The sequence below is a fragment of the Lithobates pipiens genome, unplaced genomic scaffold, assembly GCF_037356315.1.
Source record: "Lithobates pipiens isolate NorthernLeopardFrog02 unplaced genomic scaffold, aLitPip1_a1.2 Scaffold_18, whole genome shotgun sequence".
Taxonomy (NCBI): Eukaryota; Metazoa; Chordata; class Amphibia; order Anura; family Ranidae; genus Lithobates; species Lithobates pipiens.
Window position 1 is genome coordinate 44,785,052 of NW_027507758.1, and position 21,576 is coordinate 44,806,627.

At 43.9% G+C, this 21,576-nt stretch overlaps 1 protein-coding gene and 1 non-coding gene across 4 annotated transcripts in view; both read right to left on the minus strand.

The window, feature by feature from the left end:
- The window catches only part of SOCS5 (suppressor of cytokine signaling 5), a 297,792-nt gene that overhangs the window by 249,819 nt on the left and 26,397 nt on the right, over positions 1-21,576 (minus strand). The gene's annotated exons all lie outside the window — the stretch shown is intronic.
- LOC143990726 (small nucleolar RNA SNORA79) lies at positions 2,868-3,014 on the minus strand. Its single transcript, XR_013277440.1, has one exon. It is a non-coding gene; the product is annotated as a small nucleolar RNA SNORA79 (small nucleolar RNA).

Below are 21,576 nucleotides of genomic sequence, written 5' to 3' on the forward strand. Positions count from 1 at the left end.
TTAATTGATTAATCGGTTAATAACCTTAAAAAAAAAAAAAAAAAAAAAAAAAAAAAAAAAGGTGCGTCAAATTGACGTTCATTTTCAACCACAGTGATGGGAAAACTTCTCGGTCAAAGGAATTTGCAGACAGTGTATGTGGTTTTTGTTCAGAAATGAAGTGAAAATTTCAAACTAAATTCTTTCATTCAGTGAATGTACAAAGATTTTTCATCTGAATATTCTCACCTGAAAACTGATCCGTGAGGCCAACATAAGGCTCGGTACACCTATGCAGTTTTTGCTTTTGATCTTTTTCTGCAGTGCTTTTTGCTGTGTGTTTTTGATTTTTGCGCATGTGATTTTACTGCAATTTGCATTTTTTGGTTGCAGATTTAAAAAAAAAAACACAAATTGCTGCAAAAACGCATTACGTTCTTTTCTGCAGCTTCTCCATTGAAGTATATTGAACCAAAAAAAAAGCACCGATTTGCGTTAAAAGTCCCCGACCCTTTCCAAATATGCATCGGCTGAAAAAAAGCACAGATATGAACGTGTCCCATAGGAAACCATGTAAATGAACTGTAGTGCGTTTCTGCAAAAAAGCACCAATAAACATAGAGATGTGAACCAGGCCTAAGACGTTTAGTAACATAATGGGGTTTAAAAGACTAAAATTAGTCCTTTATAGTACAAAAAAAGAAGAAGAAGATAATCACTGGTATTCCAAAATAGAGAATCCGTATTGTGGCACAGTTAATAAACTGATCTCAAATTCATGTCACCTTTCAGAGTCGGTGAAGATGCTGGAGCGTTCAAAATAGCTGCACTTGCCCCAGTGATACATTCCTTTGAGTCTAGGCAAGTCAGTCAGCCGATTTCTATTTTGTGGGCGAATGAACATGGACTGGACCAGTGTGTCATCTAGATTCCTGGCTCATTCTGCCACCATATGGGGTCTAGAGCCAACAATATCCTCAGTGTCAGAGCATATCAGGATATTGCCAGTGATGTTGTAAGATTTTAGCAATTTGGTCCCATTGTGTGCCATATTTTATCAATCTTACTGGTCCCTCTTTGGTATATCAGAAGCCCTATCTCACGTTCGTAGAAGGTCTGCCCTGGTTCTTTGTCCAGCCTCCGGATCCTAAAGAACTGCCCAACCGGGAGCCCACAAAATGAGTGCCATGGGATGATGGCTATCTGCTGAGAGGAGGGTTGAGGTTTTGCTTACCAGTTTACCACCCTCCAATCCAACAGAGATTGAGGAAAGATCTCATGGGGGTCTATGACAAATGCATGTTCCGTGTGTTGTGACCAAGTTCATTCATGAATTTCAGTAATTCAGTACTGGACCCCTCCCAGACAATTAGAATGTTGATGTACCAAAGCCAAGTGCAGGCGTGGCCAAGGTACATAGACTAGGCATAAACCACCTCCTCCTCCCACCAGCCCAAATGGATGCAGGCATAGGCAGGTTCCCAGGGTGCCCCCATAGAAGTACAGCATAGTTGTTGGTAATGGTGTCGTGGGGGGTATCCTTGTTTTTATGAATCTTTGGAATGACGTAGAAGGTGGGGGTATTAAAGTCATCTGCAATATTTACATTTTTGCTAAACTCATTCAATGAATCCAAACTCTGCAAGCTGAGATAACTGCTGCGTTGATGCATTCATACAATTTCACAGCAAGCATGAGATAAAACAAAGTTGAGGAATATTCCTTTATCCCATTGTTATGCAAATCTACGTACACTACAAACTGCATGATTAAATCAGTTCTGATATCACTGCTTGACTAACCTGAGAGCTTATTATTCTAAATAGGAAACTTTCATTTTGTTTGAAAATATTAAACATTATAACTACCAGCAAGAATAAGTCCTTACATTTAAAGGGCACCTGTCATTTCAGATCCATCATGGCAGCACCTGTTAGCGGGCATCCACTCACATGCTGCTGCCACGTCCCTCACCTTGCTATGTCACTGCCGCATAACAGGCCGTCCCTTTAACATGAATGGGACTGTCGGTGAGTCAACAGTGGGTCAGAGGAGAAGCCGCTGAAGGACAAAGATGAGTCGCTCTTTAAAAATTATGATTTAAAAACAGAGTTAATTTAAATCAAGCCTTTTTACTAGCGATTTAAATCAAATCCGCCCTGGATAAAACCAATCTTGGATCAATCTAATGGCTTTAAGGGTAGAGGAGAGCTCTAGTGTCCAATACAGTGTTTCTCAACTCCAGATCAAGACGTCCGCCCTAACAGGTCATGTTTTCAGGATTTCCCTGTGGTAATTACTAAGGCAGTGAAACTGATCAAATCACTTGTGCAAAGTAATGGACAGCCTGAAAACAGTACCTGTTGCCGCCCCCCCCCCCCCCCCCCCGAGTCCAATAGACCCCAGATCTCTCAGTAAAGAGCACCTGTCACTGCCCATGCTATCACAAGGGATGCTGCTCATCTCTTGTGATAGCTATAAAGTTGTCCCCCTGCTTAATCACACTCATGTGAGGTATCTTCACCAACATTCTAGCAAGAGCTCTAGCACCAGACCTGAGTAACTCTAAACTAGTAACCTGTAAAGGCTTTTAAAGCATTACCTACGGAGATTTTTAAGTACCATAGTTTGGCGTCATTCCACAAGCGTGTGCAATTTTAAAGCGTGGCATATTAGGTGTCTATTTACTTGGTGCCTCATTTGTACCTTTTTTTCTGCAAAAGAAAGTTGAACAAGTCAGTATATTTAGACATAGTCCTACATAGCACAAAAGATTGCTCAGAGCATGACGTATAATAACAGGACTTGATGTTGGCAATGAAGCAGCACATCCATCCCTTCTACATACCACTTAACTATCAATAGACAGACAATACATTATGTTACAATGCTGTCTTACCCCGCAAACTTCAGAAAGTGTGGAGAGGCAGCCAACCCACCATTACACACCCCTGAGTGAAAAAGGTAATTATTAATCTGCGACAACCTAAAATCTCATAGCCCATGTCTTGGGGCTATGTGAGGAACAGATGTCACAACATTTATATTTTACCAAACAATTGGGTATTATATTGTGTTTTTGTGCATTCAAATCCACCAGTTAATTTTTTTATTTAAAAAAAAAAAAAAAATAAAAAATAAATAAAAAAAAAAATGCTGCACTGCAAATACCGCAGGACATAAAACTGAAACACCCGCTATTTTATTCTCTATGGCAGGGGTTTCCAAAATGTAAGAAGAAAAAAAAAAAAAAAAAAAAAAAAAAAAGGGGCCAGTTCACTGTCCTTCAGACTTTGAGGGCCAGACTGGGATCATTGGGAGTAGAAAATGTCCCAACATCAGTGGGAGTAAACATTGCCCTACCGTTGGTGTCATTGGAAAGAATTGACACACACACACAGTAGTTCACAAAAGTGAATACACACCTCACATTTTTGTAAATTTTATTATATCTTCATGTGACAACACTGAAGAAATTACACTTTGCTACAAAGTAGTGAGTGTACAGCTTGTATAACAGTGTAAATTTGCTGTCCCTCAAAAGAACACACAGCCATTAATGTCTAAACTGCTGGCAACAAAAGTGAGTACACCCCCAAGTGAAAATGTCCAAATTGGGCCAAAGTGTCAATATTTTGTGTGGCCACCATTATTTTCCAGCACTGCCTTAACCCTCTTGGGCGGTGAAGGAGCGGTGTGTTCACCGCTCCTGCCCATTGAAATCAACGGGGCATACTGCCAGCAACCGTTCCCCCCCCCCACCCCCCCCCCACTAGCGGCTGACTCCCGCCACTAAAACGACAGTAAATCGGCGCTAAAAAATCGTTATTTTACCGCTGATGCTGCTCCCACCCCAGTGTGAAAGGGGCCTCTTAGAGACCTTGCGCTCCCCCACCTTCCATTTGAGGATGCCCCACAGATGCTCAATAGGGTTTAGGTCTGGAGACATGCTTGGTCAGTCCATCACCTTTACCCTCAGCTTCTTTAGCAAGGCAGTGGTTGTCTTTGAGGTGTGTTTGGGGTCGTTATGTTGGAATACTGCCCTGCGGCTCAGTCTCCGAAAGGAGGGGATCATGCTCTGCTTCAGTATGTCACAGTACATGTTGCCATTCATGGTTCCCTCAATGAACTGTAGCTCCCCAGTGCCGGCAGCACTCATGCAGCCCCAGACCACGATACTCCCACCACCATTCTTGACTGTAGGCAAGACACACTTGTCTTTGTAGTTCTCACCTGGTTGCCACCACACACGCTTGACACCATCTGAACCAAATAAGTTTATCTTGGTCTCGTAAAACCGCAGGACATGGTTCCAGTAATCCATGCCCTTTAGTCTGGTCTTCAAACTGTTTGCAAGCTTTCTTGTGCATCATCATTAGAAGAGGCTTCCTTCTGGGACAACAGCCATGCAGACTAATTTGATGCAGTGTGCGGCATATGGTCCGAGCACCGACAGGCTGACCCCTCCACCCCTTCAACCTCTGCAGCAATGCTGTCAGCACTCATACGTCTATTTCCCAAAGATAACCTCAGGATGTGACGCTGAGCATGTGCACTCAACGTCTTTTGGTCAGCCATGGCGAGGCCTGTCCTGAACTGAACTTCCAGTAACTAGTATGAGAGCAACAACATCAAATTTAACACAACTGTACCCCAGTCACACCTGAGATCTTGTAACACCAACGAGTCACATGACAACAGGGAGGGAAAATGGCCAATTGGGCCCAATTTGGACATTTTCATTTAGGGGTGTACTCAATTTTGTTGCCAGCGGTTTAGACATTAATGGCTGTGTGTTGAGTTATTTTGAGGGAACAGTAAAATTTACACCGTTATACAAGCTCTACACTCACTACTTTACATTGAGGGAGACATTAAGGTCATGGAATGGCCTAGTCAGTTTCCAGACCTTAATCCTATAATAAAAAAAATTAAAAAAATAATAATAATTTATGGAGGGAGCTGAAACCGAGTTGCCAAGAGACAGCCAAGAAACCTTAAGGATTTAGAGAAGATCTGTGAAGAGAGGACCAAAATCCCTCCTGAGATGTGTGCAAACCTGGTCACCAACTACAAGAAACCTCTGTGCTTGCTAACAAGGGTTTCTCCACCAAGTACCAATCGTGTTTTGCTTGGGATCAAATAAACACTTTAATTGTACTCACTGAACGGCAACTTAATTTATAACATCTGTTTTATCTGGATTTTTGGTTGATATTCTGTGTATCATTTAAAATACACCTATGATAAAAAATGTAGACACTTCATTTCTTTTTGCGTGTACAAACCCCACTGTAATATCTATATCTCTAAATTTATTTATTTTTTACATATATGTAAGGAGGGTCAAAATTGACCTATAGCTGAAGTTGTTAATTTTATATTATGCTGAAGGTTTTTTTTTTTTTTTTTTTTTTTTTTTTTTATTGAACATGTGACCAGTAGCAGAGGACTAGACGTTCCTCCTGCTTATGTTTCCCGGCAGACTGGCTGGGGAAAGATCTGGGTCACATGACATCTGTATATTATAAAATTGTGGTAATACAGCGCTGTCTAGTGATCTCTCAAAAATACAATAGTGAAGAATACTAAATTTGAAATTAAGTAGAATTGATAAGCAGTTCCTGCTGCAACCTAATGAGACATACACACAAACAATAAGAAAAAAAGCTGCGCTAAAACCTACAAAATGTGAATATTAACCACTCAAGTCCCGGACCAATTTGCAGCCAAAGGACCAGGCCCCTTTTTTGCGATTCGGCACTGCGTCACTTTGACAACTGCGCGGTCGTGCAACGTGGCTCCCAAACAAAATTGGCGTCTTTTCCCACAAATGGAGCTTTCTTTTGGTGGCATTTGATCATCTCTGCAGTTTTTATTTTTTGTGCTATAAACAAAAATAGAGCGACAATTTTGAAAAAATTCAATATTTTTTTTCCTTTTTGCTATAATAAATATCTCCCAAAAATATATAAACATTTTTTTTCCCCAGTTTAGGCCGATACATTCTTCTACGTTTTTTTTTTACCAAAAATTATCGCAATTAGCGATTATTGATTGGTTTGCGCAAAAGTTATAGCCTTTACGAAATAGGGGATAGTTTTATAGCATTTTTATTTTTTTACTAGTAATGGCGGCGATCAGCAATTTTTATTGTGACTGCTACATTATGGCGGACACAGCGGACATTTTTGGGACCATTGTCATTTATACAGCAATCAGTGGTATTTAAATGCACTGATTCTTGTGTAAATGACGCTGGCAGTGAAGGAGTTATGTATGACGTGATTTTTTTTATTGTAGGGGCGTGGCCTGGCTTGTGACGTCACTGATCGTCCTTCCCTATAAAAAGGGAACAGACGATTGGTGACAGACACAGGGAAACATCGGGAGAGGTTTGTTTACACAGACCTCTCCTCATTCTTCAGCTCTGTGACCCGAGTGCAGGACACCAGCGGCGATCGGGTCCGCTGGTCCAGCGGCCATGGAGCTCAGGACGGGGTGGGGAGCACGCCGCCGGCGCCACGCTCCCGACCCACGGCTAGGCACTTAAAGAATCACGTACCGGTACGTGATTGTGCCCAGCCGTGCCATTCTGCCGACGTATATCGGCATGAGGCGGTCCTTAAGTGGTTAAATACCCATTTTATAAATTAAATCCGTACTGATAAATCAAAATACAGCAATTAGAACAATGAACCTACTGTGCAATTAAATATCAACGTTAAGACAAATATTTTGTATGTTATAAAATCAATGTCCAGCACGACATTTGGAATATACTAAACAGATGGTGAAAATTTATACAACGTTAGAAAGTCCACAGCAAAGATTGAAAGATGGTTCTTCAGCCCTCAGTAGTGACACGACACCACACACACACACACACACACACACACACAAAGATGTGACAGGGTAAGATCCTTCACCAATAGAATTACTGCCACTTACCAGCTGGCTAGATCTTTTTTAAAGCGGGAGGTCCACCCTATGGACCTTCCGCTCATCAGAATCCTCCCCCCCTCCGGCGCCACAATTGGCACCTTTCAGGGGGGAGGGGGGGTGCAGTTACCTGGAGAATCCAGGTAACTGCACCCACTTCCGGGATAGCTCTCTGCGGAAAGGGGCGTATATTACGCCCCTTTCCGCAAGTGCCCGCCCCCTTCCGCAAGTGCCCCGCTGCCTGCTGGGAAACACACAGATCCCAGAGGCAGCGGGGACCGTCCTTATTGCGCAACTCGCGCATGCGCAGTAGGGAACCGGGAAATGAAGCCGAAAGGCTCCACTTCCTGATTGCCATACCCAAGATGGCGGCGGCAGCACCCGAGATACGATCTAGCGATCGGCTTCGGGTGCCGACATCGCGGGCGCGCTGGACAGGTAAGTGTCACTATTTTAAAAGTCAGCAGCTGCAGTATTTGTAGCTGCTAGCTTTAAAAAAAAAAAAAAAAAAAAAAAAAAAAAAAAAAAGCGGAGTCCCGGCGGACTCCCGCTTTAAGGAGATCCAACATGCCTGTGGCTTATCCCCCAGCCAGGGTCTTTATGCAAAAGGTAGAAAAATGTATCCCAAATGCTCCACTTAAATCAGCAAGATGGTCCCGACTGTTCAAGGTGACTAGATGTTGCCAAACTTTGCAACCTTTCACCACAGCCGTCCACAGCGTAACTGATAAGTACATTTTGCCGTATGTAAAAAATGTGTATCGTATATTCCGAGCTGGCCGGCTCTCCATCGCTGCTCGTCACTTCCAGGACAAGCATGGAATAGTGGTGACGTCAGCACGCCGCTCCTCCCAATAGATTAGGAAAAAATATTTTTCTTAATAAAATAAAAAACGCAGCGCCATTATCCATATACTTAAACGGAAGGGATAATGAAAACAGTTGGGTTGATTTACTAAAACTAGAGAGTGCAAAATCTGGTTTCTATGCAGAGCTGCACCAATCAGCTTACAGTTTTTTTTCTGTCAAAGCTTAAATGAACAAGCTGAAGTTAGAATCTGGTAGCCAATCAGCTTCCGCGTGCACTAGTTTTATTAAATGAACCCTGTATGTTTAATATCACTTTAAAATTAGAAATCTAGTAACCCAAGTGTTAAAAACTACAAAAGTAATTCCTCAACAGGATGGAAATGTACTGCGAGATGTCACAATACAAGAACGGGACGGTGACAGTCTGAACAAAACATGTGCACTGAACCCACACGTGGGCTGAAGAAGTTGTCAAATGAAAAAATAAAAAAACAAACTCAACCTTATTTCCTCTTCATAAAAACGAGGCACATGTGACTGCTGCCACAAGCTGGTGAAAACCAATCCTAAACAACGATGAAAAGGATAAAATTGGGTATTTAGTGCCAAAAGCCTCTATTTAGTATCAGATTTTCACTGGCAATCTAAAAGAGCCAGAAGAATTACGGGGTAGTCAGGAGCTATTCATTGTACAGCACTTTACAAAATTAAGGCAGACAGAGTTACAATACAAGAGAAATCAGAGGGTATGGCTCATCAGATCTTCCAATCTAAAAAGGAAGGGTCAAGTGATAAAAAAAAAAAAAAAGTGAGATAATTGAGAAAATAAAACTTCTGTTCATTACATAGAGATGAGGGTGGCCTAAAGGTGGTGAGTGTAGGATGAGAGAAGGCAACCGGTAGATTACGTCGCTTCCTTGCCGATCCATGGGGGGGGGGGAGAGACAAGGGGAGGGGAGAAGCTGGCTTTCAGCTGCTACAGGGGGAAAATACAGGGGGTGGATTCCAGTAAATGATGTGCCACTCCTGGCTTTCCCTCCTCTCCTGCCATCTGCTGCAGGAATCATTTCAGGATGGAGAACTGGGTCAGTAAATATGTAATTTACCGGCCTCTTCCTTTCCTGAATGACCACATCAAATGATGTTACAGATCACTCACTGTTCAAGTTTGCTTCCAGTTGAGAATGAACAGGGTGACTGCAGAGCTGTTTCCGTTTATGCATTTGGTGCAGCTGAGACTACAGAGATTGAGGACTGCCTTCATATTTCATTAACGCCCTCCCAACAGGACTAAGGAAAAAAAAAAAAAAAAAAAAGGGGGGGGGGGGGGGGAACGACTGTACACACAGCCCAAGCACTGCCCTACTGAGAGATAGCTATACATCTCTCTAGATCTATATATGGTGTTCAGTTAGACCTCCACCAACCGAAGGCCGCCTACCTCTGGAGTTGGCGATAGACAGACAGATTGGGGTAGGGAGTTCCAGAGGATGTGGGAGGCTCTGGAAAGTCCTGGACGCCAGCATGGGAGGAGACGACAAGGAACCTAGAGAAGAAGTCTTGGGAGGAGAACAGAACAAGGGTTTTGTTGGTATTTTATGGGGAGGTTGTTGATGTAGCTGGGGGCAGAAACATGGATAAATTTGTAGGTTGTTCATATTCTGAATTTTATTCATTGGATGAACGGAAGCTGTGCAGAAGTGGGTAAAGAGGGGTAGCAGACACCGAATGGTTGGTACGGTGGAGGAGTCTCAGCAGGATTCACAATGGTCTGAAGGGGGGATAGCCTATGTAAAGATAGGCCAATGAGACAAGTGCAAGTATTGTGTACCACTTGGTGCAACAGCCATTAATTATACTATTGCAGTTAATGCTTTTTTAGGGGACAGCCTTGGCGGACCTCCATTTGAAATGTTAGCCGCTAGGCTGTTAACGGCTTCAATATTTTGACTTCCGATCACCTGGGACGAGGCATACATTGGCTTGGGCAGGCACGGTTGCTTCTCTAGAAGGCTGCAGTGTACTCTGTTGGCCCTAATGGAGTCTCCATCTCTTTGAAAGCCTGCAGCGAAAGATTCTGCAGCAGAGCCTAGGGCAGTGATGGCGAACGTTGGCACTCCAGATGTTTTGGAACTACGTTTCCCATGATGCTCATGCACTTTGCAGTGTAGTTGAGCATCATGGGAAATGTAGTTCCAAAACCTCTGGGGTGCCAAGGTTCACCAATCACTGGCCTAGGGGGATCCGAGACCATGCAAACCTTGTGCTCTGCATCCACTACCATAGTATCAGCTTGACCTTTCCTGCTGGAAATATGCAGTGTGGTCAACAAAGGCAATTTCAGCATGGATGTACATTCTTCAAACTGCACTTCATTGCACCTTGATGGTGCCAAAGTTTGCAGTGGTGGATCTCTAGTACTAGAAGAGCACTAGAGATTCAGCAGAGATTTATGCGGAACCTGATCTGGAGCGAAGAGAAGGTGCACAGCTATTGAAGTTTGCAGACGCAAGCCTTAACACAGCAAGAACTTGGCCAGGTAGCAGAGAGGCCAGAGAGCGTCGGGAATATCTTCTAGGCCAGTGGTCATCAACCCTGTCCTCAGGGCCCACTAACAGGCCGGATTTTATGTATTGCCTTGGGGAGATGCAGACTAGAATACGGCAATCACTGAGCAGCAAATGATATCACATGTGATATATTTCAGTTATCATGCAAACCTGACCTGCTAGTAGGCCCTGAGGACAGGGTTGAAGGCCACTCTTCTAGGCAATACTCTCCCAGCTCGGATCTAAACTGATATTTGGATATACATATATTATGGCTAATGGGAAACTGAAGCACCCCTTTAATATTTAACAAGATTCTTCATTGACAGCATTAGCAGTGTCAGCCAGAACTCACAGTTGTGAATGCTGAAAACAGAGTAGAATTTCATTGTAACATCATATCACACCAGCGTACAGCCTAAGCTCACGTGTTTAATTAGAGACGAGTCTGAACCAAGCCCAATCTAAATTTGGAATGCCAGAGAGGGACATTTGAAATCAACCTCTGTAAGAGCATCACTTGTTCTACAACTCCCAAAAAGTTGGGATGCTGTGTAAAATCTAAAATGATACGCAATTCTCACAAACCCATATTTTATTCAAATTAGAAGAGGGCTCAACAAACCCCAGGCCCCAAGGCAACAAGAAGTTCCCCGTCTGGGCTGCCATCTGAATGCTAACCCCCCCCAAGTATTGGAGGACAATGTAAACACGTCTGCTCTCCTCCCCTTCTAGTTGTTGACATGGAAGTGACGTCCCCCATTGACAGTTTCCCCATCCATCAAGACCTGGAAACCATGTAATGCAGTGCAATGTGCTTTACATTTCATTCGGTGGAGCACAGAGGAGACCATGCAGGGTCATGCAGGTTTTTTTATTCAATTGTAACTTACACACGTGCACATCAACCCCCCCCCCCCCCCCCAAAAAATAGAGGCCCTAACCCTTATATACACACACACGTACAAACTAGGGATTGACCGAGGCCAATATCAGCATTTTCTGAAAAATCGGTATCGGTTTCAGACTAGACCATATTGCTTCAAGGGGTTTTACCAGGGTGATGCATACATACCATTGTTTGGAGCAGACGGTCATCTTTATTTAACAACCACTGATGTGGCTCAGCAGTTGCTTAGCTGTTATTACAAGCAACGGGGGGGGGGGGGGGGGATGTTGTATGGATGGACAAGGTCCCCCCCCCCCACCTCCTGCCCCAAGCGTCTGCCGGCTGGCCAAAGACCTGAAAAAAAAAAAAGTCTCGGATCTAGTAATCCGGAAGCGATTTCATGAGATCACTTCCCAGATTACTGGCGTTTAAAAAAAATAAAGTATTCAAGAACGCCGATCTTGACATTTTGAATACTTTGTACTGCAAAAGGAGGGGTTTGGGGTCTTGTAGATACCTCCATAAAGAGTACCTGTCAATGCCCATTACTGTCACAAGGGATGTTTGCATGCCTTGTGAATGAATGAACGAAATACTTGTATAGCGCACAATGCGAACTGAATCACCTCTAGGCGCTGTGGCGAGCTTTGATCATCTGCTAAGAGGAAGGTCTTGAGTTTTTTCCTCAAAGCCAGGTGATTTTCTTCCAGGCGGATGTTGATTGGTAGAGCATTCCATAGCCGAGGCTCTTGGACAGCGAATCTCCGATCACCCTTGGATTTATACCGGGCTTTGGGCACGAGGAGGAGGTTTTTGTTGGCTGATCGAAGACTGCGGTTTGGTGTGTAATGATTTATTTTCTCCATTAGGTATTGCGGAGCTTCTCTATGCACGCATTTGTGGGTGAGGCAAAGGGTCTTGAACGTGATCCGATTTTTTACCGTTAGCCAATGTAAGCTCCTCAGCGAAGGAGAGATGGATTCCCAGGGTTTTTTTTCCTGTTATCAGCCTTGCCGCCGTGTTTTGGATCAGTTGTAATCGCGCAAGTTGATATTGTGGTAATCCTATGTAAAGCGAGTTTGCGTAGTCCAGTCGTGAATTAATGATTGTTCCAACTACCACTGCTTTGTCATTCTTTGGGATAAAAGGGACGAGTCTGCGAAGCATGCGCAGCAGATGGTGAGATCCACTGACTACACCTTGTGACAGCAATAACAGTGATGATAAAAAAAAATAAAAAGTACAAAATATTGGCTATTGGCAGGATAGGTGGCAGAAATATCGGTATCTTATTGGCAAACAAAGGATATCGGTCGATTCCTAGTACAAAAACGCATGCGGTGGGGTGCCCAAACCTAAAAATGCTGGTTGCAAAACAGGTTACATATTCCTGCGCAGGCCGGAATGAGAGCAATTATTAACACCAGATCACCTTCATATCACTAAACTGAAGACTTAGAGGGCTTCTAAAGTGTTGCCTATGGAAAATATAGACTACTGAAATGATTAAAGGTTTGACATGTTTACTAGAAAAAAAAAAAAAAAAAAGAAATTGGGTAATTTATTGTGTTTTGTTTCCCCTAAAATGAACTTTTATTATTATGATTTTTTTTTTATTTTTATTTTTTACTGCAATTTTCCAGATCTCTGCGGCAATATTATGTGAAATACAAAAATTCGAACTACCACCATTTTATTCTCTAAGGTGGTCTGCTTTTAGAGAATACTGTATATAATGTTTGTTTTTGTAATCTTCAGGTTGGAAAAAATGCCTCTGGCTGTGAAAGGGTTAAAGCGGAGGGCCACCCTAAAGTGGACCTTCCGCTCATCGGAACCCTCCCCCCCTCCGGTGCCACAATCGGCACCTTTCAGGGGGGAGGGGGGTGCAGTTACCTGGATAATCCAGGTAACTGCACCCACTTCCGGGACAGCTCTCTGCGGAAAGGGGCGTAACTTACGCCCCTTTCCGCAAGTGCCCGCCCCTTCCCGCAAGTGCCCCGCTGCCTGCTGGGAAACACACAGCTCCCAGAGGCAGCGGGGAGCGTCCTTATTGCGCAGTGCAATTCGCGCATGCGCAGTAGGGAACCGGGAAATGAAGCCGAAAGGCTCCATTTCCTGATTCCCATACCCAAGATGGCGGCGGCAGGACCCGACAGACGACCTAGCGATCGGCTTCGGGTGCCGACATCGCGGGCGCGCTGGACAGGTAAGTGTCACTATTTTAAAAGTCAGCAGCTGCAGTATTTGTAGCTGCTGGCTTTTAAAAAAAAAATAAAAAAAATAAAATAAAACGCGGAGTCCCGGTGGACTCCCGCTTTCAAGGATAAGTTTACCTTAGGGAAAACATTTTATGTTCAACTTGGATTTGTAAAAAAAATTAAAAAAACACTGACTCAATTTTTTTTTTTTTTTTTTTAGCCGACTCCTAAATTCAAAGCAAAATTTGTCAAGCCCTGCATTAGAAAATGGGTATCAAAATGCTTAGACTGAGAAAATTGACCATTAAGAAAAATAAAAACAAGGCAGGAGCTTTTCATCTGGGGCAATTATCAAACACACGGATCAGATTGAGCAAACTCACAATGATATTTTTTGCTGGTTGCCTAGTTTTCAAAGTATGCAAATGGGGCCAAGACTTTAACTGGGCTTCAAAGCTTAAAGTTGAGTTCCGGCCTCCCCTCCAAAAACTTCAAGATAGCAGCAACAAATACTGTAGCTGCCGACTTAATATTAGGACGCTTACCGGTCCTGGAATGCGGCGATGTAGGCACCCCAGCCAATGTTTCCATCATATAAGTGGAAGTTCCGCTTTAAAAACACCAGAATCTTTTTTTTAACCTCTAAATGGTGCATTTGGACCAAGCTGTCCAAACCAAGAAAAAAAAAAAAAAAAAAAAAAGGTTTCTCACCAATACATGTGGCCACTATATGTAGCATCAGCTAAATGCAGTATACAGCGCTGTGTTACGAATGTGGTATGGGAACTTCCCGCCCCATATACAGAACAAAATCAAGTCAGGCCAAGTACTCTTCAGCTATTCACATGAAGCTTTTTAAATTTTGTCATTGAATGTCAAGCCTTCCTCTAAATTAGCGGAGGTGGGGAGGTGGGCAGATGTCACGACCTCCACCTCAGCCAACCAGAGGAAGCCGGGTATTCATTCATATAAAAAACAAAACCAAACCAGTCAAGCACTCAGCTTGACCAATTTGTTCCATGGAATAAGACGGGAAGTCCCTGTACCATTGCCAGAGCACAGCGCTGTATACTGTATTTAGCTGATGCTACTTACAGTTTATACAGTGCTGTCAGCGGGTGCATCTGTTAGTGAAGGAAATAAAAATTAGTTTGAACCAGCTGGATCCAAACAAACTATTTCAAAAAGGTAAATGAAACTTGGGGTTAGGCTTTAAAAGTAACCGACTATAATCTTTCTTCCACAAAAAACACAGGGGGAAATTTACTAAAGCTGTGCATAGTAACCAATCAACTTCCAGGTTTTAGGCCTCATTCACACCGAAGGCGGGTGTGAAATCATGCAAGTAGCTGAACTCGCATGATTTCAAAGCCCCATTCCAGTGCGAGTTCGGGGAGGGGCGATTTGAAAGACAGCTGTGCGAGTTCAGATGTCCATTAAAATCGCTCCCGAAGTCGCCAAAAGTGGTGCAGGAAGTACTTTTGGAAATTTGTGCGGCGCCGCAAAGTCGGCATCGCACAGATTAGGACAGAGCCGTTGCCTGCAATAGGCTGCGAATTGACATGTCAAACCATGCCAATGTCAGTGGGGGCTTATTGTCAAACCTTAATTGAACAAGCTGATTGTTTACAACGCACAGCTGCACCAGATTCTGGGTGCATCAGTTTTAGTAAAGACATGCAAAATGACATGAAAATTTATCTTCAGGGCATTAAGCTTAATAATGTATCCCTCATCATACAAAACTGTCGTCGCAGACGATTTCCAACAAGACTTTCCTCCCCCTGAATCAGTATGTACTACATAACAGCAGTGCATAGGCTGGCTCTCAGCAATACAGGAGACAGGATATTCATTATGCTTTAGAGAGACGTGCTTGCATGCGCAGTACAAAAAGGCAATCTTCCAAAGTCAACAAGTGTTAGGCAGCTGCCGGGATCCAAAAGTATCCATTCATGTGACAGATTTTTGGGGAAATGGGGTAGACAAGGGTCCCTTTACTTTGGAGATGTGATAGTTATCCATTAAAGTGATACTAAAGCCACAAATCAGTTTGTATATGCAGTGAAGCATTCTAGTTACACTCACTGTGGAACCTGCATTGTGTAAAAAAGCGGTTTGATCCCGTCTTCTCTGATCTTCCCTTTCCACTGTCCCCAATCCATCTCCTGATCGTACAGAGCCTTGGGGGCATTCTGCACATGCTCAGTTTGGTTTCTATTGCTAGCGTGTGTTTTTTTTTCTTGGGAAAGTGCATGTGATCAGCACAGGGCCAATCAGCACTGTCCAGGCAGAGGTCATGCAGCCTCATAGCAGTCATAGTTCTGTGTACTGTGGGAGACCAGATATAGTGAATGCAGGGTCCTGGGTTTAGTAACACTAAGCTGAACTCAAGGCAGACATATAATGCACAAATTAATGCAACTCTGTGCTCAATTACATCACCTGCCACACTATATTTACTGTGGCAGGGAGGTACGGGCAGGCTCCATCAAATAGATATGCATTTTTCTATCATTACATGGTAAGAAATCGCTCCTCCTGTGACGATTTCTCCATCAGGAGTTCCAGGACACAGATTACTACGGTTACCGGTAACCGGGCATCATGTGATCGCTATGACTGGTCATAGCGATCACAAAAGTAAACAACCGGTCATGAACAGCTTTCTTACTGTTGTGATCGGCCCACAGCAAATCACATGGTAAGGACAAAAGAGCTGTGGCCATATTCCTCTAACACCGCTGGTGTACCCAAGTGAAAAAATGTCAGGTACCACTATTCTGCAAGGACTTGCGAGACTTTTTTTTTTGTCTAAACACACACACACACACACACACACACACACACACACACACACACACCCCCCACCCCCCAACCACAAACTAACAAAAACAGCAATCAATTTGCAGTAAGAAGACAGACAAGGTTTAACAAGATTGATGGAAAGTGTTGCTGCAAACAATTTCTCAGAAGGGGAAGAAAAGGACTTCATTGTTCTGCAAAATCCACAGGGTCATCTACTTTTTGGAAAATGTTCAAATCACGTGGAAACAGCTCATGTGTCTGTGCAAACATTATGAATTGTTATACAAGCAAACATCACAAAAAAAATAAATAAAAAGTTACAGCTTGCCAAGAGCAAAATTTAGTCCCCATTTAAAAAAGGTGGGGTGGATTCTGCACACAATCAAAAAGCATACATTACAGTGCCTTGCAAAAGTATTCACCCCCTTGGCATTTTTTGTGTTTTGTTGCCTCACAGCCTGGAATCAACATGGATTGTTTGAGGATTTGCTTTATTTAATTTAGGCCTCATGCACACGAGACGCAGTTAAACGCGCGTTCAGATGCAGTTGGACAGTTTTTTCAACTGCACCTGAACTCATTCAATGTTATCCTATGTGTCCATGCACACAGTCGTTTTTTTCCGTTTATATGCAGTTGCGTTTAATCTCGTTTTTCCAGAAGCAAAAAAATGCGTTCAGAAACAAAAATTTCTGCGTTTCAGACGCAAAACGCGGCTAAACGCGGCACTCGCGTTTAGCCGCGTTTGCGTTTATATGCGTTTTTAAAGGTGACCTTTTTTTTACATTAAAAATCTCAAAAATGATTGCAAATGATGAAAAACCATTAGAAAAATATTTTAAACAATTGCAATTGCAAGTGGACAATCCACAACTTGTGGCAAGTGACATGGCAGGTGGCAAGTGATGTGGCAAGTGGACAATCCACAACTTGTGGCAAGTGACATGGCAGGTGGCAAGTGATGTGGCAAGTGGACAATCCACAACTTGTGGCAAGTGACGTGGCAGGTGAAGTGGCAAGTGACGTGGAAAGTGGACAATCCACAACTTGTGGCAGGTGACGTGGCAAGTGACCTGGCAGGTGACGCGGCAAGTGACTTGGCAGGTGACGTGGCAAGTGGAAAATCAACAACTTGTGGCAGGTGACTGGCATGTGACGTGGCAAGTGGAAAATCAACAACTTGTGGCAGGTGACTGGCATGTGACGTGGCAAGTGGACAATCCATAACTTGTGGCAGGTGACGTAGCAAGTGACGTGGCAAGTGGACAATCCACTTGTGGCAGGGGACGTGGCAAGTGACGTGGCAAGTGGACAATCCACTTGTGGCAGGTGATGTGGCAAGTGACGTGGCGAGTGGACAATCCACAACTTGTGGCAGGTGATGGGGCAAGTGATGTGGCAAGTGGACAATCCACAACTTGTGGCAGGGGATGTGGCAAGTGACGTGGCGAGTGGACAAAACACAGCTTGTGGCAGGTGGCATGGCAGATGACGTGGAAAGTGGACAATCCACATCTCGTGGCAAGTGACGTGGCAGCTGACGTGGTAAGTGACGTGGCAAGTGACGTGGCAGGTGACGTTGCAGGTGACGTGGCAGGTGACATGGCAAGTGATGTGGCAAGTGGACAATCCACAGCTTGTGGCAAGTGACGTGGCAAGTGGACAATCCACAACTTGTGGCAGGTGACGTGGCAGGTGACGTGGCAAGTGAACAATCCACAACTTGTGGCAGGTGACGTGGCAAGTGACGTGGCAGGTGATGTGGCAAGTGACGCGGCAAGTAGACAATCCACAACTTGTGGCAGGTGATGTGGCAAGTGACGTGGCAGGTGATGTGGCAAGTCACGTGGCAAGTGGACAATCCACAACTTGTGGCAGGTGATGTGGCTGGTGACGTGGCAAGTGGACAATCCACAGCTTGTGGCAGGTGGCATGGCAGATGACGTGGAAAGTGGACAATCCACATCTCGTGGCAAGTGACGTGGCAGGTGATGTGGCAAGTGACGTGGCAAGTGGACAATCCACAATTTGTGGCAGGTGACGTGGCAGGTGATGTGGCAAGTGGACAATCCCCAACTTGTGGCAAGTGACGTGGCAAGTGGACAATCCCCAACTTGTGGCAGGTGCCGTGGCAAGTGACACGGCAAATGCAAGTGTACAACTGCTCTCTATGCTGCTGCTGCTCACTCTGATCAAAAAAGCAGAAATAGTTAAAAAAAATGCTTTGAGAGCTTGGGGAGGGTCTACATGATGTTATCTTTATAAACGCGTTTAAACGCAAACGCGTCTAAACGCGGCATGCAAACGCGGCAAAACGCGCGTTTCTAAACGCGCGTTTCTAAACGCGCGTTTCAGCTTTTTTTTAACAGAGGTTTCATCTGCGTCTCGTGTGCATGAGGCCTTACAGAACATGCCCACAACTTTGAAGATTTTTTTTTATTATTATTTATTGTGAAGAAAACAAATAGGAATTCTAGGACAACAGAAGTCAATGTGCATAACTATTCACCCCCCTAAAGACAATACTTTGTAGAGCCACCATTTGCAGCTATCACAGCTCCAAGTCACTTTGGATAAGTCTCTGAGTCTTGCCATGTCTTACCACTGGGATTTTGGCCCACTACTCCTTGCAAAACTGCTACTTCAAGTTGGATGGTTTGTGCTTATGAACAGCAATCTAAGTCTGACCACAGATTTTCTGGTGGATTGAGGTCTGGGCTTTGACTAGGCCATTCCAACACATTTACATGTTTCCCCTTAAACCACTCAAGTTTTGCTTTAGCAGTGTGTGTGGGGTCATTGTCCTGCTGGAAGGTGAACCTCTGTCCTAGCCTCAAATCACACACAGGGTGGTACAGGTTTTGCTCAAGAATATCCCTGTATTTAGCACCATCCATCTTTCCCTCAACTCTGACCAGTTTCCCAGCCCCGACTGCTAAAAAACATCCCCACAGCATGATGCTGCCACCACCATGTTTCACCATGGGGATGGTGTTCTTTGGGTGATGTGATGTGTTGGGTTGGGTTTGCGGTGGACATAGCATTTTCTTTGATGGCCAAAAAGTTGAATTTTAGCCTCATCAGACCAGAGCACCTTCCTCCATACATTTTGTGAGTCTCCCACATGCCTTTTCACAAACTCAAAATGTGACATTTTGTTTTTTGCTGAAAGTAATGGCTTTCTTCTGGCCACTCTGCCATAAAGCCCAACTCTATGGAGTGTACGGCTTATTGTCGTCCTATGTACTATGTCCTGTTCTTCTCCAGTCTCCAGGGTTACCTTAGGTCTCTGTGCTGCCTCTCTGATTAATGCCCTCCTTGCCCGGTCCATGAGTTTTGGTGTGTGGCCGTCTCTTGGCAGGTTTGCTGTTGTGCCATGTTCTGGTGTTTAGGGATCAAAGATTGAATTATTTTTTTTTTTTTTTTAATAAGCTAACCCTGACTTGTACTTCTCACTATTATTGTCCCTCACTTGTTTGGAGAGTTCCTTGGTCTTCATGGCAGTGTTTGGTTAGTGGTGCCTCTTGCTTAGGTGTTGCAGCCTCTGGGGCCTTTCAAAAAGGTGTGTATATGTAATGACAGATCATGCGACACTTAGATTGCACAAAGGTGGACATAATTTCACTAATTATGTGACTTCTGAAGGTAATTGGTTGCACCAGAGCTTTTTATGGGCTTCATAACAAAGGGGGTGAATACATACGCACACCCAAATAAAACAATTTTTCAGAAGAAAAAAAAAAAAAAAATAAGTATATATTTTTCTAATTTTACTCGACCGACTTAAACTATTGTGTTCTCATCCATCAAATATAATTCCGATTAAAAAAAACATTGAATTAAAGGCTGTAATGTAAAAAAGGTAACAAGCCGGGGGGGGTGAATACTTTTGCAAGGTACTGCATACCAATTTTTTTTTATTATTTTACACTGTTCTTAAAAAAATAAAAAAAAATTATATAATATTAAATGGTGTCACTTTTATTCATATTATAAGGAATGTAAACATCCCTTGTAAAAAAACAAAACAAAAAATAAACAAAAAATAAAAAAAAAATAAAAAAAAACACAGCATGACAGGACCCCTTAAATGTGAGATTTGGGGTCAGATCTCAGATTTACACCAAAATGCAGTAAGAAAATAAAGTCCCTTTAAGAGCTATGGGCAGAAGTGACGTTTTGACGTCGCTTCCGCCCTGCAATGGTATGGAGCCAGGTGGGGGCCATCTTCCTCTCACTGGGCAGCCAGCCAGCCAGAGGACAGGAACCCGACCGCTTCCTCCAGCGGGCAGCAGAGAGCAACCTCGCCCGCCATCAATAAAAGTAATCTCGCGGTGAATCCGCCGATGAGACCATTTTTTTCTGAAAGTGGACTGCCCGCTGAAGAAGTGGATACTGGGGTTATGGCAGCTAGCCGCTGCCATAACAACGAAACTCCACTTCAAAGAGCCTATTTTTTTCTTAGAGAAAATAGGAAATCAGCTCACAAGTATCTTGCCAAAGCTTAAAGTGCATGTATACTGCAACTGGATGACATTAAAGCGATTGTAAAAAAACAAAGCTTTTCAAATAACAAACATGTTATACTTACCTCCGACTTGCAGCACGACTCACAGAGACAGCGGCGGCTTCCAAAATGACTTCTGTATAGAAGTCAATTCAAGTCGCCCCAAAAGTAGTACAGGGACGTTTTTCTAAGTCGCTCCTATTGGAATGGTTCCATAGTGCAGATCGGGACAATACTTGTCAGGCGGCCAAGTCGCCTGACAAGTCGCCCCTGCGTGAACTGGCACTTAGGGTTTTGCACAGAGTGATCCCAATTCTCTTTCTGTGGCCCCTTAACGGCACTTTTGGCTTGTCCTCTTCTTGAGTGCCCCCACGGAGAGCCGCGTTCCACAGTGGCACTTGTGCGGGTGTGTGCACGACTTCCGCTGCAGCATCCACCGACACAGACAGCAGGACTTGGCATTGTCACCCGTATCACTGGATTTGATCGACAGCTCAGTGCTGTAGCACAAAAGGTTTAGGTTTACAACCCCTTTAAGTTTTCTTAAACACCATCACAAATCAATCGCAATTTTTGCCTTTTAAATGAACCACTTGCCATCTACCCTATGGCAGTTTTGAGCAGAATCACATACACAAGACCACACCTTCCTGGTAGTGGGCACCCAGCTGGTGGCTGCACAGAGGGAGCAGATAACCGGGTACCGTGGACTCCATGTCCGCCGCCACCTGGCGATCATTAGGTCAGTAGGGAAGGCATGGAACTATACCTTCCCCTAATAAAAGAACCTCCCACACAGTACACAAACACTGGCTAGGAACACAAGTAACCCCTTTTTATCGCCCCTGATGTTAACCCCCTTCCCAGCCAGTATCATTAGTACAGGGAGTACAT